Source organism: Carcharodon carcharias, chromosome 11 (genome assembly GCF_017639515.1).
Source record: "Carcharodon carcharias isolate sCarCar2 chromosome 11, sCarCar2.pri, whole genome shotgun sequence".
NCBI lineage: Eukaryota > Metazoa > Chordata > Chondrichthyes > Lamniformes > Lamnidae > Carcharodon > Carcharodon carcharias.
Window position 1 is genome coordinate 161,120,730 of NC_054477.1, and position 14,783 is coordinate 161,135,512.

Sequence of the window (14,783 nt, forward strand, 5' to 3'; positions counted from 1 at the left end):
TTAGAGGTGCATTGGAATTGGAACCAGAGCCTAAAGAGACTGGTCACATGTTTAACGCTGAATAATTGCAAAGCAAAAAAAAAACACAGGAACTTTATAGGTAGGGTGACCAGATTTTCAAAAGTCAAAACAAAGACCCCCTGATGTAATGCCCGCAACATGGACAGATTTCCCTTTGCAGCTCCTCAGGTGCAGCACCCTCTCCGTTTTTAATCACTGTACAACTGGAAACAGGTGAAGGGACCATAAATCGGTGCCTTCTCTCTTTTGCAAAGTCAATTCCCACCAAGTCTTGAGGAAACCAATAGATAAAAGCAAAAAACTGCGGATGCTGGAAATCCAAAACAAAAACAGAATTACCTGGAAAAACTCAGCAGGTCTGGGCAGCATCGGCGGAGAAGAAAAAAGTTACTCTTTTCAACTCTTTTCTTCTCCGCCGATGCTGCCAGACCTGCTGAGTTTTTCCAGGTAATTCTGTTTTTGTTCTCGAGGAAACCAAACTCTTCGGATGTAAGAAACTCAAGCGCCTCCCTTCTGCCTGCTACACATTTCCTGGCTGCCTCAAACAAAATTGCTTTCCATGTGTTATCCAGGAATGAAATGTTACACTGTGGACCTGAGCGGCTGTGGGGAAAAGTGACACACAAACTGCACCTACTGGAGAAAAGTTCTTTTTAACACCCAACTAAAAGAGACTAGAGCAAAGGGAAGCTAGTGTCCCAGGCCAGACTACTGGAAAGATTTCGAAGTGTTTGTGGAGTTAAATAGCGGGGCTGTGCAGCCCAGTATTTTTGTAAAGGGTTTTTTTTGTCGAAATTGCAGCTGTGAGCCATTCCAATTTTGGTATAGCAGCTCCTCATTCCTGCACCAAATGCCTTTGTATCAGTTCCTCGGTAGTATAGTGGTCAGTATCCCCGCCTGTCACGCGGGAGACCGGGGTTCAATTCCCCGCCGGGGAGGAAGCTATATTTTAACCATTACACCTGACACTTGTTCATGCACACATATATTCACACCTCCTTTATTCTATCTGCAACATTTTACACCTCTTTCTCTCCGCATTTCTCTATTTGGTTTACTCCCCCACCCTCATTTTAACGCCCCCGCTATTTTCACCACATTGCAACTCCAAACTCTCTAACTGCTCACAGCTGCAATTTCAAAAGAAAACCCATTAAGAAAAATACTGGGCTGCACAGCACCTATATTTATTTAACTCCACAAACACTTCAAAATCTCTCCAGTGGTCTGGCCTGGGACACTAGCTTCCCTTTGCTCTAGCCTCCTTAGTTGATGCACAGGGTGTTAAAAAGAATTCACATCTGCCACTCTTGCAACACCTGGATTTTCAAATAGTCGGGTTTTGTTTGGAAGGGACGATTTGTCATCATCCTTTTTAATATTTAAACTAGCATAAAGGATATACATTCCCATATAACAATGTGGTGGTGCAATATCATCGTGTGCATTTTGCCACAGTTTATTATCACGGGCAGGAGAAATGTTTCAAGATTGCAAGTGAATTACGGTTGTTTAGCCCATGTCAGTGTGTGATGTTTTAAGGCTCTTTTTCAAAGGGCATTTGCAAAGAAATCGAGCCACTGGCCAAAAAAAAATTGCAGACATATTTCGCAGTCTAAACATGTGCAGTTGCTTCATTTCCAAATAACCACGAGGAGGGAGCATTGTACAAATCTATCTGGGGGAGGAGGAGGGGGGGCGCTGAAAAACACCGAATATAGTAACTCCAGCCCGCAAATCCAGAGGGCTATGTGAGAGGACTCGATGCTTAAATGAAAATGAAATGCAGTCATTGTCCACTTCTCTTATTTTAATGAAAAAGTCCGCAAAGCAGAAATATTTTGTACAACACAAAAGCAAAATACCCACAGATGCTGCTGAACATTTCCAGCATTTCCTGTTTTATTTCAGGAATAGCATTTTGATTCAGAGCTTGATCTTTTCAGTTTCTTTGTAAATGCCTTTCGGAGACGAGCTTTAACACATCACACACTGACATGGACTAAACACATACAATTCACTTGCAATCTTGAAAACATTTCTCCTGTCCGTGATAATAAACTGTAGCAAAATGCACACGATGATATGGCACCACCACACTGTTATATAGGAATGTATATCCTTCATGCATGTTTAAATATTAAAAAGGATGATGACAATTCGTCCCTTCCAAAAAAACACCCCGACTATTTGAAAATCCAGGTGTTGCAAGAGTGGCAGATGTGAATTCTTTTTAACACCCTGTGCATCAACTAAAGAGACTAGAGCAAAGGGAAGCTAGTGTCCCAGGCCAAACCACTGGAGAGATTTTGAGGTGTTTGGTGGAGTTGCAGCTTTAAATATCGGTGCTGTGCAGCCCAATGTTTTTTTAAAGGGGTTTTCTTTTGAAATTGCAGCTGTGAGCAGTGGCTCGATTTCTTTGCAAATGCCCTTTGAACAGGAGCCTTAAAACATCACATACTGACATGGGCTAAACACACGTAATTCACTTGCAATCTTGAAACATTTCTCCTGTCCGTGATAATAAACTGTAGCAAAATGCACACGGTGATATCGCACCACCACACTGTTATATAGAGAGTTTGGAGTTGCAATGTGGTGAACACAGTGAAGGGCATTAAAATGAGAGTGGGGGAATAAGCCAAAGAGAGAAATGCAGAGAGAAAGAGGGAGAAAGTGTAAAATGCTGTGGATCGAGTAAAGGAGGTGTTAATATATGTGTGCATGAATAAGTGTTTGGTGGAACGGTTAAAGTATAATTTTAATGATTAAAAAGATTTAATTTTGGTGTAGTGGTTAAAATATAGCTTCCTCCCCGGCGGGGAATTGAACCCCGGTCTCCCGCGTGACAGGCGGGGATACTGACCACTATACTACCGAGGAACTGATACAACTGCCAAAGGTTACATTTGCTGAAAATGAACCTTTTGTATAACGAAGGCAGTGACTCATTTGTCCTCCGAAAAACAGAATTATTGCAGTGCAGAAGGAGGCCATTCGGCCCATTATGTCTGCACCAGCTCTCCAAATGAGCAAATCGCTTTGTGCCATTCTCCCACCTCCTTCCCTGCAACCACCTGGCACATTCAGATAGCTGTCTGATGCCCTTTCGAATGCCTCGATTGAACCTGCCTCCACCACACTCTCAGGCAGTGCATTCCAGACCCTAAACACTCACTACGTGGAAAAGTTTTAAAATCTATGCACCCCCCCCCCCCAACCTCGTTCTCGATCCTTGTACCAGTGGGAACAGTTTCTCCCTAATATAAATAAGAAACAGAAAATGCTGGAAAAACTCAGCAGGTCTGACAGCATCTGTGGAGAGAGAAACAGAGTTAACGTTTCGAGTCCATGTGACCCTTCTTCAGAACAGTTTCTCCCTATCTACTCCGTCCAGACCCCTCATGATTTTGAATACCTCTATTAAATCTCCTTCTCTTCAAGAAAAATAGTCCCAACTCTCCAATCCACCTTCATAACTGAAGTTCCTCATCCCTGGAACTTGTGAATCGTTTTTGCACTCTCTCCAATGCCTTCATATCCTTTCAGGAATGGAGAATTTTAACTATGAGGAAAGATTGGATAGGCCGAGGTTGTTTTCTTTGGAACCGAGGAGGCTGAGGTGTGATTTAGTTGGGGCCCTCGACAGAGTGGGTAGGAAGGCCCGATTTCTTTTAATAGAAGTCAATAAGCAGGGTGCGCAGAGTTAAAGAAATTGGTAGAAGAATTAGAATGGAGTTGAGGAGTAATTTTTTTTCACCCAGAAGGTGGTGGGGTGTTGAAATTCACTGCCTGAAAGGGTGGTAGAGGTAAAAACGCTCATTGTATTAAAACACTTGGATATGCACTTGAGGTTCTGTAACCTATAGGGCTACACACCAAGATCTGGAAGGTGAGCTTAGGATCACTCCTTTTTTGGCCAGCACAAACACGATAGGCTGAATGGCCTCTTTCTGTGCCGTGAATTTTTCTATGTTTCTATCACATCTGAAAGTTCACCACACGCTCAATACTTGAAGTAGGATTTCAACCCTTAACCCATAATTAACGCAAGTGCCAACAAGAACCTGTATTTATATAATGTGGCACTTTTAATGTAAAATGTCCAAAGGTGCTTCACAGGAGCATTAGCAAAAGAAATATAGGGGAGGTGGTGGATGGTGGTGTACTGGTAATGGACTAGTAATCCAGAGGCCCAGACTGAAGGGACACAGGTTCACATTCCACCACAGCAGCTGGTGGAATTTAAATTTGATTAATTAATAAAAAAATCTGGAATTGAAAGCTAGTCTCAGTGATGGTGACCATGAAACCATCCTCAATCGTTGTAAAAACCTATCTGGTTCACTAATGCCCTTTAGGGAAGGAAATCTGCTGTCTTACCTGGTCTGGCCTACAGACCCACAGCAATGTGGTTGACTCTGAAATGGCCTAGCAAGCTATTCAGTTCTCAAAGGCAAATAGGAATGAGCAACAAATGCTGGCCTAGCCAGCGATGCCAACATCCCATGAGCAAATTTTTTTAAAAGTTCAAGGGCAAGTAGGGATGGGCAACAAACGCTGGCCTTGCCAGTGACACAAACATCCCATGAAAAGAATAAATTAAAAATGACACTGAGCCACAGAAGGAGGTATTAGGGCAGGCGTCCTAAAGCTTGTTCAAACAGGTAGGTTTTTAAGAGCATCTGAAAGGAGGAGAGAGTAAAAGCAAGGGGGAGAGGTTTAGGGAGGGAATCCCAGAGTTTAGGGTCCAGGCAGCTGAAGGGATGGCTGCCAACAGTGCAGCGATTAAAATGTGCCAGAGGCCAAAGGCCTGTTCAAGAGGACATAGACAAGTTGGTGGAGTGGGCAGATAGGTGGCAGATGAAGTTCAACGAGGAGAAGTGTGAGGTGATGCAGTTTGTAGGAAGATCATGGACAGACAATACAAAATGAGAGGTGAAATTTTTGAAGGGGGGTGCAGGAGCAGAAAGACTTTGGTGTATATGTGCATAGATCATTGAAGGTGACAGGTGGAGAGAGCAGTTAATAAAGCATATAGTATCGTGGGATTTATTAATAGGGGCATAAAGTATAAGAGCAGGGAGATTATGCTGAATTTATATAAGACACTCATTAGAACTCAGCTGGAATATTGTGTAAAGTTCTGGGCACAACATTATAGGAAGGATGTGAACACATTGGAGAGAGTGCAGAGGAAGTTTACAAGAATGGTTCCAGGGATGAGAAACTTCAGCTATGAGGATAGATTGGAAAGGTTGGGACTGTTCTCCTTGGAGAGAAGAAGGTTAGGAGACGATTTGATAGAGATGTTCAAAATCATGAAGACGCTGGACAGAGCAGTTAGGAAGAATCTGTTCCCGCTCATAAAAGGATCAAGAATGAGAGGGCACAGATTTAAAGTGATCTGCAAAAGAAGCAAATATGGCATGAGAAATAAATTTTTCACACAATGCATGGTTTGGGTCTGGAATGCACTGCCTGGAAGTGTGATGGAGGTAGGTTCAATCAAGGCATTCAAGGGGGCATTAGATGATTACTTGAATAGAAACAATGTGCAAGGGTACAGGGAAAAGGCAAGAGAATGGCACTAATACTCATTTGGAGAGCTGGTGCAGACACGATGGGCCGAATGTCCTCCTACTGTGCCATTAAAATTCTGTGATTCTGTATAATTCTCCTGCCTCACACCTCTCCGAGATCTCTGCACTCCCACCATTCTGGCCTTCTGCACACCCTCCATTTCCTTCTTTCCACCATTGGCGGCCGTGCCTTCAGCTGCCTGAGTCCTAAGCTCTGGAATTTCCTCCCTAATCCTCTCCTCCTTTAAGAGACTGGGGCAAGTAGCAGCCCAGATTATTTCTGTAGGAGCAGCTAGAAAAGGAAAGAGTTGGGTTTACACAGTGGCTTTTGACAATCAGAGGACATCTCAAAGATCTTTACAGCCATTGTGGTACTTTCGAAGTGCAGTCACTGTTGTAATGTAGGAAATGCGGCAGCCAATTTGCGCACAGTAAGCTCCCACAAACAGCAACAAGGTCATCTGTTTTAGTGATGTTAAATTTAAGAATAAATATTGACCCCAAGATGCTGTACTTCCCTGCCCTTCTTTGAAATAGTTGCCACAGGGATGTTTTATGTCTACCTGAGAGGACAGGCATTGTCTCAACTTAGTGCCTCACTTGGAAGGTGGCACCTCTGACAGTGCAGCACTCCCTCAGTACTGCACTGGGAGTGTCAGCTGGGGTTTCATGCTCACACCTCTGGAGTGTGACTTGAACTCACAACCTTCTAACTCAGGGGCAAGAGCACAATAAGCTTATAGACCATGCTGTTATCGCAGTTATACAAGCGGCTAGCATATTTAGGCTCAGGCATTCCAATGGTTCAGGATTTTACCAGCTTGAGAAGGCAGACAACCTTTACTCACAGAAAAAGTGTGCACATCCTAAAAGCTGGAATGGGCAGTGGGCGCTCGAAAGGTTAAATAGTCCACTCATCTGCTGATAAAGCCTTTGAGTAGCAGTGAAGTCTGTCTCATCTCAGAGAAAGCAACAATAATGAACTTGGTCGGAGATGCCTTCCTGACAATTACTGACATCCACCAGAGGTAGGGAGTTTGATTCCCAGTCATGACTGTCATTCAAGCCTGGCTCCCCCCCCTTCTCACACCATGAAGTAAGAAATAATTTGTATTTCAGTCCAATACTCTGATCCTACCACATAATGTTCGGTATAAAAGGAGAACCCCAGGCTTACAATAATGTATGGTTATTATACAACCAGCTTACCTGATGAGTGACACTCGCTCATCTTTATTATGACAGGTTATCAATGAAAGTCTTACAAAGTAAGGATTTGGACTTACTGAGAGAAGCCATGAGCAGTCGGGAATGAGTAAAATGAGGTCACACTTGCTGGAGCAGGGAGAGCAGGGAGATTCAAGGGAGGGCATTGTTCATGACTTGTTACCATTTAAAATGTTCACGCCAAAGAAAACAGTGGGGGTGAGGCCACAGTGGGTAAATGCGTGACATGTAGAGCTACAGTTTGGAGGAAAAAACCATCGAGTCAACCCATGTTTACATTATGAGGATCTATAGGATCTTTGGTAGTTGCGTGGTGCAGCGGAAAGCATCTCTGCTTCTGAGCCAGAAGCACTAGGCTCAAGTCAATATCCCTCCCCTCTCACCACCGGCACCACCCCCCCTGGCTCGATGACTAAGGAGGGTGTGTTCATAACGCATTCAAACAGGTTGGGGATCAACCTGCAAATCCTTCCAACACATGCCAATGACAGGCGGTAAGAGCGGGAGAGATTCCAGGTCAGCCAGGGGATGGAAAGCAAATTGGACTCTTTACTATCATTATCCATAGCTTCAGACTCCAACACGTATGTAAAAGTGGATTTTGTCACAGAATTTGGACTCCCTGGGTGAACTCCAACACACCAATCATAGGATCCTTGCTGGTGTTTTAACAATGCAGAATTCCATCCATTTTCTGTAGAAATAACCCCACAAATCAGAAGCGGTGTTGAGCCAAGAGGTTAAGGAGAATCCCAACTTCGGTCTATGGGGAGTTAGTCAATTTTAATTGGCTGGATATTACAAGGAGGTGGGGTTGGGTTGGGTAGATGGTGCGCCAACCCCACCAACCCCTACCCCGCAGAAGCAAACTTGGTGGGAAGCTGAGCTGCTCCATGCAAGCCCTCCCCGCGGGCATGAGGTGCTGTGGGCAGGTGTAACAGCCTGCCAGGAGGGCCTCCACCCTTCACTGGGTCCCTCCCTCAAGAAATGCCAGCCAATCAGGTTGCTTGGCAGCTCCAGCAGTCCCGACAGAGCCAAGAGCGCTTTAGTGGGCGCTGCTGAGACTGCAAACAGAAGTAGGCCCAATGAGTCCTGGAGCAGGGTAAGTCCGGGGTATTAGGCGGGGCGGGTTCAGCCAGTTTGGGGAGAGGGGAGGCGCGGGTGGGGGGGTGGGTTGGGGTGGTGGGTCTTGGCGATCAGGTGGGTAGGAAGAGAGGGGTCTACTAGTTTAGGGGAGGCTGCCCCCTGGTGAGAAAAGGGCACCCCTGCCCTAAGTTTTAAAAAAAATGGCCTGCCCAGTCCTGTCTGACTGCCCACACCAACTGTGTTAGGACGTGGGTAGCGTATTACTGAGGGTCGATTTATTTATTGTATCTATTTATTTAAATATGGTGGCTGGGCTGCTGATTTCGGTGCCCGCCCACCTACCATGTTATGGGGGTGAGCTAAGGCTGGCGGGAGGGCGGTGTAGTTGGTACCCACCCTAATTTACGTGCATTCCCCACCACCAGCCCCCCCCAACCCCACCCCCCCTCCCCCCCACCCCCACCCCCCAACCCTGCCCCCACCAAAACCGCACCCAGCAGCAGCATGGAAAATCCAGCCCAAAATGTCAGATGCCTTATGGTGATTCTGTCATCAGAATGGGGTTCAGCTGCTGGGTAAAATGTCAGCCTGATTTCCCACTGTCAAACACAGACCATCCCGAGGTAAAAGCAAAATACCTCGGATGCTGGACATCGGAGACACAAACAGAAAATGCTGGAAAAACTCAGCAGGTCTGGCAGCATCTGTGGAGAGAAAGACAGAGTTTTTAGCTCTATTTCTCTCTCCACAGGTGCTGTTAGACCTGCTGTGTGTTTCCAGCATTTCCTGTTTTCATCCAGAGGTGAAAAGGAAAGCCCGTTATAATTACACAGAATCAGTAGGTCGTCCTGAGATGGAGAAATGAATGGTCAGTATCAGAGTGTCATAAAATGAGCTGGTCTGACCAGATGAAAAGGGTCGTGGATAGCTTACATGAGGGGGAGAAACCTGTGGCAGATAGAAGTCTAGTGTTGGGAAGTGTCAGGTCATCCACTTTAGGAAAGATTGAAGGATTGTATGCTTTATGGTGAGAAGCCAGGAACTGCAGAGGAGCAGAGAGGTTTAATGATCTGTGTACGGAAGTCACTAAAACAGTCCATGCCCATATGCAGCAAGACCTGGACAACATTCAGGCTTGGGCTGACAAGTGGCAAGTAACATCTGTGCCACACAAGTGCCAGGCAATGACCATCTCAACAAGTGGGAGTCTAACCATCACCCCTCGACATTCAATGGCATTACCATTGCTGAATCCCCCACTACCAACATCCTGGGGGTTACCATTAACCAGAAATTGAACTAGACTAGCCATATAAATACTGTGGCTACAGGAGCAGGTCAGAGGCTAGGAATTCTGTGGAGATTAACTTGCCTCCTGACTCCTAAAAGCCTGTCCTCCATCTACAAGGCACAAGTCAGGAGTGTGATGGAATACTCCCCACTTGCCTGGATGAGTTCAGCTCCAACAACACTCAAGAAGCTTGATACCATCCAGGACAAAGTAGCCCACTTGATTGGCACCCCATCCACAAACATTCACTCCCTCCACCACCGACGCACAGTAGCAGCAGTGTGCGTACCATCAACAAGATGCACTGCAGGAGTTCACCAAGGCTCCTCAGAGAGTACCTTCCAAACCCACGACCACTACCATCTAGAAGGACAAGGGCAGCAGACACATGGGACCATCCCACCTGGAAGTTCCCCTCCAAGCTACTCAACATCCTGACTTGGAAATATATCGGCCGTTCCTTTACTGTTGCTGGGTCAAAATCCTGGAACTCCCTCCCTAACAGTACTGTGGGTGTACCTACACCACATGGACTGCAGCGGTTCAAGAAGGCAGCTCACCACCACCTTCTCAAGGGCAATTAGGGATGGGCAATAAATGCTGGCCCAGCCAGCGAAGCACCACATCCCGTGAATGAATGAAAAAAAAAGCTGGAAATATAATTTTAAAACTAGATGGAGTGTTGACCTTTGAACACAGAGAGCGGGAAGGTTACAGCTGTGGAGAGCTCTGGTTAGACCCCACCTGAAGAAACTGCGCTCAGTTCTGGGCACCACACGTCAGGAAGAATAGATAAAGAGGGGAAACAAAATATTGGATTGAGAGAGAGAGAGAGAAACAAAGAGGGACAGAGAGGAAAAATAAGAAAAAAATGAAAAATTTTAAAATTTGAAGGTGTTTAAAATCTCTAAAAAGACTTCATTACCTGGAGGACCAGGTTCAATGGTTCCCTTTCTGAGGCAGAAAGATCGATGCTTTTACGTTAACGATTGACAAACCCTTACCTTTTTCTAGCAAGGTCTGTCTGAAAAGTAAGAAAATGTGGCCAAAATGATTTTTTAAATAAGATAGAGGAATTCATTTCTGAATTAAAAACAGAACGAGAGATGGAGAGAGACAATTTCAACCTTGATTTGGGTATACAGGGCATCATGTCAAAGCTACCGGGTGGCATGAAACTCAGAAACTGTAGTAAATAATCAAAAGGATGGCAACAGACTCCAGCCGGACTGAGACAGACTGGCTGGTGACATGTGTGGACGCGTGACAGATGAAATTCACTGCAGAGAAATGTGAAGTGATACATTCTGGAAGGAAGAACGAGGAGAGGCAAAAATAAGATAAATGGTAGATATTTTTTCAATGAAAGATTATGCCAACTGTTTATAAAACACTGGTTAAGCTGCAGCTGGGAGGATTGCGATCAATTCTGGGCGCTGCGCTTTAGGAAGGATGTGAAAGTCTTGGAGAGGGTGTGGAGGGGATTTACTAGGCTGGTTCCAGGGGTGCATGAGTTCAATTATGAGGAGAGACTGGAGAAGTTGGGATTGTTCTCTTTCAAGAAAAGAAGGCAAAAGGGAGATTGAATAGACTGTTCAAAATTATGAATGGCAAACAAGGAAAAGTTGTTTCCAGCGGTAGGAGAGTTGGTAACTGGAGAATACAGAAGATAAATGACAAAAGAGCCAGAGGGGGAGATGAGAAAACGTGTTTTCACTCAGCATGTTGTTGTGATCTGGAACGCGCTGCCTGAAAGGTTGGTGGAGGCAGATTCAAGTGTAACCTTCGAAAGGGAATTGGAAAAATACTTGAAAGCATAAAAATTTGCAGGGCTGTGTGGGATGAGCGGTGGAGGGAGTGGGGCTAATTGGATAGGTCTTTCAAAGAACTGGCACCAGCACAATGGGCCGAATGGCCTCCTTCTGTTCTGTATGATTGTATGCTTTAAGGCGTTAGGAAACCATGAGGCAATGTAGGTCATGGGGATCATAGGATAGAGTGATGGGCAACTAGGGCTTGACGTGTGATGGTAGCAGGTTGATGAAATCTGGAGGTCTCCCTCCAGAAAGTTGTTGAGGCTGGGGGTACAATGGAAAATTTCTAAACCGCGATTGAAAGATTTTTGTTGGATAAGGGGATTAAGGTGACAGAACGAAGGTGGGGTCATGGAGTTGCAATACATATCAGCCATGGTCTTATTGAATGGCGGAACAGGCAGGCTCAAAGGGCTGAATGGCCTCCTCCTGTTGCCATGATCCTATAATAGGATACAGACCAGTACAATTTGGATGAGCTGAAGTTAACAGAGGCTGGAGCCTCTTGTTTCTCCTGGTGGACTTGAGGAAATCAAATGCAGAGTCTTTGTGAAAGCTGAAGGAGAGTCCCTGACTACAGAATATCCAGAACACAGGGTTTGGGTAAAGCTGGTGACAGAAGAGATGTATGAAGGACAGAAAACAGACGGAATCAAACTGATGCTGACTGGGTAAATCACACTGCCCCTGCTTCGATTATAATGTTCCAAGTAACTTTGTTGGCTTTTAAGACCAGGCAGGGTCGTTTGAGAAACTTTGCCTTTCTGATGGATGAATGGGTTTCAGCTGATCAGTTCTTCATTATCCAACACAGAGCAGCTGAGGCTAATGATACCTAAATGGACAGTGGAGACTGTCTGCAGGAAGAATATAAGCGTGTGTTTTGTTTATTTACTTTGGACTTTTTTGTTTATTGTAGTATATTTATTCATGTTTTATTAGAGAATGAAGGAGAAATGCTTTTGTACTGCACTTCCTGATATTGTGGATTGCTAAAAAAGAGACTTGCTGTTGAAGGTATTCATCTTGGACTCATCAGGACAGACACAAGAATACCAAATTTCAAAGGAAACAACAATTTATATGCATGACAAAAGGGGTGCTGATGTCTTGGCAAGCCAGCTCTGATTGGTCAAGATGTTACCATGGCAAACAATCAGAGCTGACTTGCCAACCAATCAGCACCCCTTTTCTTATGCAGTATAAATTGTTGTGATTGTTTGAAATTTGACATCCTTGCATTTGTCCTGATGAGTGCAATATGAAAAGCTTCAACAGCATGTCTCCTTTCTCAGCAATACTTAAGTTCTGTAGTACCAAGTGACTAGTCCCTGATGTCTTTATGCTGTTCCCCAGCAGGTCATCCTTTGACCTCTGAGTCAGTCAGTTGTGCAATCAAGTTGCACATAATCGAGGCTGACAATCCCAGTGCAGTAGCCCCTGTCTACTCGCATAGGTGGGTATAATAAATCCAATGGCAATATTTTGAACAGGAGCAGGCAAATTGTTTCCCATGCCCTGACTTAGCGTCTATCCCTCAATCAACATCGCTAAACCAGATTACCTGGCCATCACTGTTTGTGGGAGCTTGCTGTGCACAAATTGGCTGTTGTGTTTCCCACATTCCAAAAGCGATTAAGATGTACTTTAATTGGCAGTAAAGCACTTTGGGGAATCCCAAAGTCTTGAAAGGTGCTGGTCTTCCTGTTTTTTAGTGTAAATATCCTTACCTTAAAATTCCATTTGCCTCCTGTGCAAAATGGTGGGGAAAGTAAAATAATCTTGATTTAATGTTTTATGGCTGCCTCTATATGCATCTAATTACCATGTTAACACTTCTTGCAGATGCTTTAGACTATGCTGAAAGAAGCTTCTGGACTCGAAGTCCTAGAAGATGGAAGATGTTTCTTATGCTTGGTTACCAAGGCCTTTCAGAAGCAGTTTGTGCTCATCTCTTTCATGCTGTGACTGTTGTGGTCACAATCAGGACTGCCAATGGAAGTGTATGTGTCCAGACTCTACACGTCTAAGGTATTATTTATTCATTTTTGAATGTGTAGTTAAACACAAGCTATTAAGGTGCTGTATTAGTGGTGAGAGCGTCCTTGTTGGTAACATTTCTCTGAATGAATTAAGCAGTGTGAGGGGGCATCTTGTACCACTCACAGTTCATCAATGATGATTCCGTGTTATTCAATGTTTATTGAAGAAATTCTCCACCAATGAATTCTTTAGTTGCAGGTTACAAAAGGGAAAGTGATTTTCAAAGACCAGTTAAGGTGTCAAAGAACCTCTAATATGTCCAATATGGGGTTTTGAGCTGAAATGTCATTTTTAGCCCCCAATTTAGTGTAAGGCACAATCTTGGTAGAGGGGTTGGCTAGAACCAGCTTCCCAGAGGATCATTAAGTGAGTGTCACTTGCATTGTCTACTGGTCCTCATTAATGAGGTTGCACTGTATTTTGCTGGATAGTGTCATGAAAATAACAAAATTTTCATAATATTATTGCGATTTGTTGTAAAGGTAGGTTAATAGTGGTGTTTGGATTAGTTTCTGCGTGTAGTTGTGTGTGGGGGTTTTTAATTGAATTGGAGGCAGCTGGTCTGGAGCTTTTGAATCATCGGAAGAGAAGCTAGGTTTGAAATGCTAAATACTTAAACATGGCTGAAGTTTTAGAATGGGAGGTGTGAGGAACATTTGCAATTTTAGATAAACCAGAGTTGTGAATTTCAAATAGATGGTAAGGTGTTACACCTAGCCAACAGAAGCTAAGCCAAACAGTGTGTTTATTTTTTTCCAAAGATTACTGATAATATGAGTACTATGAAAGATTTATATTATGAAAAAAGTAAAGTTGCAAAGACAGATTGGAACAATGGGATTTACATTAAAATGGGAGAAACCTGTATCAAGAGATGAGGTTATGTGTAAGGGGGAAGGAATTCTAAGATCTAACAAATGTGAAAAGCCTCCAGCCTCTATGTACCAAGCTGCTGTCTCCAGGAACTGAAGCTAAGAGAATTCATTTTAAATATCACTGTCCAGGGGATTGTGTGCTTTGCTGAGGTCTGTTGAAATCTATTTTGTTTTACTGTTGCCTTAATGGAGGTGTAAGTGGGAGTTAGATTAATTAGGGGAGCTAGGAGTTATCTTGGTAGTAATTTTAAACCTGCGTGTGTGTTTAAAATATTTTTTTCTATTAATAAATGTTTAATTTAATTTAGTAAAAAACCTCTAGTACTCAGCAGTTTTATTGCTACTGAATTCAAGGCACGCATCTCAAAATAAAAATAAAAATACAAATTGCAAAACGTTGTGGCAGCTGTTTCAGGTTTCCCTCTGGGATTAGAGCAGTTCAGCATTTACCATCCTCTGGGCCATAATGAATGTCCTAGGGCTTCTTAACAGTGACCAATTGAGCTTAAATGAGCTGTTGCTGAGGATTTAAAGTGCTGCTCACAGGTTAACCAACTTTTACTGTTCAAATACGGTTGGAGGTTTGAAGAGGACCTTTGATACACATCATGAGCATTTCTCAGACATCTAGTCAAGGTTTCACTAACACTTATCCTGGAAATTCTCTGAGGACTGCGTCTAAAGGGAGTGAGGGCTGAGCTAGACTGAGATGAGGAGAAACTACTTCACTCAGAGGGTTGTGAATCTTGGAATTCACTACCCCAGAGAGCTGTGGATTCTCCATCGTTGAATGCATTTAAGGCTGGGATAGACAGATTTTTGGTCTCTCAGGGAGTTAAAGGAT

At 44.0% G+C, this 14,783-nt stretch overlaps 2 non-coding genes across 2 annotated transcripts; one reads left to right on the forward strand and one right to left on the reverse strand.

The window, feature by feature from the left end:
* Positions 1–887: 887 nt before the first annotated feature.
* trnad-guc lies at positions 888–959 on the forward strand. Its single transcript has one exon. It is a non-coding gene; the product is annotated as a tRNA-Asp (tRNA).
* Positions 960–2,832: 1,873 nt separating this feature from the next.
* trnad-guc lies at positions 2,833–2,904 on the reverse strand. The gene has a single exon. It is a non-coding gene; the product is annotated as a tRNA-Asp (tRNA).
* Positions 2,905–14,783: the final 11,879 nt, after the last annotated feature.